Raw genomic sequence first — 1,093 nt, 5'->3', positions numbered from 1 at the left:
GGGAACTTCTACTCTTTCCCACCAAACACACTGAAATATCTTCACAGAGAGATGCACACGACCAAACTTCACAAAGCTGTATTTAAGTGATTATGATTATTGTCTCAAGTAACCTTTGTAAGATGACCACTGGAGACAAAACTTCAAATTCATACACTGCAACATATTCAATGTATAAAAACTAGCATTTTATACTCCTCTAGGTATATGAAAACGTTCAAACGGTGGGAATGTGACAAAACCCCTCTGCTTTTTCAGTAATAAACCTTTCAACATTAAAAAACTGTGGAGCATCCACAACTTCTCTGGGCAACCTATGCCAGTGTCTCACCACTCCTATAGTGGAAAGGGGAATATAAGGAATCTCTCTATTCACCTAGCTCAGAAAACTTCACTTCTGGATTGATGATAAAATCAGGGAAAAAAAATTGCTAGAACTACCATTACATAGACAATATGGAAATTTATCTCCCCACTTAGCTAAGTGATTCCAGTAACTTTATATTGGCAACTGACCAACATCACCTCTAAGTACAAGGCAGGTTTCCGTGACACAAGTGAGCATGACCCCAGGACCTAGAAATAAGCACCAAGAGACCAAAAGGAACAGGCAAACCCAAGCTGTATTACCTATAGCTGCAACAGGCCAGCAGAGTACAGAGTGGCCAGAAAAAGATGCCTAGTATGAAAAACAGTTCAATGAGTAATTAATGCAAAGTTTTCCTACTGGCAATTTTGAAAGTAAATACAGGTGGAGAATACTAGAAACTACTTGAAAGTACCAGGGGAGAATGGGAGGTTTGGAAGGGTGGGTGGCAGGACAAGAATTTAAGAGGTTGCACAAGAGGTTCCAGGAGCCTGAAGTGTTTTTCCAGAATTTGCTATACATTTTGCTAGAGTGGCTCTGTTTTGTCAAACTACAGCTACTTATCTTTTTGCCTGGACAGCTTCACAGATTCCTCAGAGAATTTTTTAAACAGCTCAAAGTAGTATTTTCTCGTATCACTGATGATACACTAGAATATTTACAGTAATTAAACTGTATTTTGTGATTGACTGATCACATTACACTTTCAGCATTTGGGTACACATT

The sequence above is a fragment of the Nestor notabilis genome, unplaced genomic scaffold (assembly GCF_000696875.1).
Source record: "Nestor notabilis isolate BGI_N333 unplaced genomic scaffold, ASM69687v1 scaffold27499, whole genome shotgun sequence".
Lineage (NCBI taxonomy): Eukaryota > Metazoa > Chordata > Aves > Psittaciformes > Psittacidae > Nestor > Nestor notabilis.
This window is presented reverse-complemented; position numbering follows the sequence as displayed.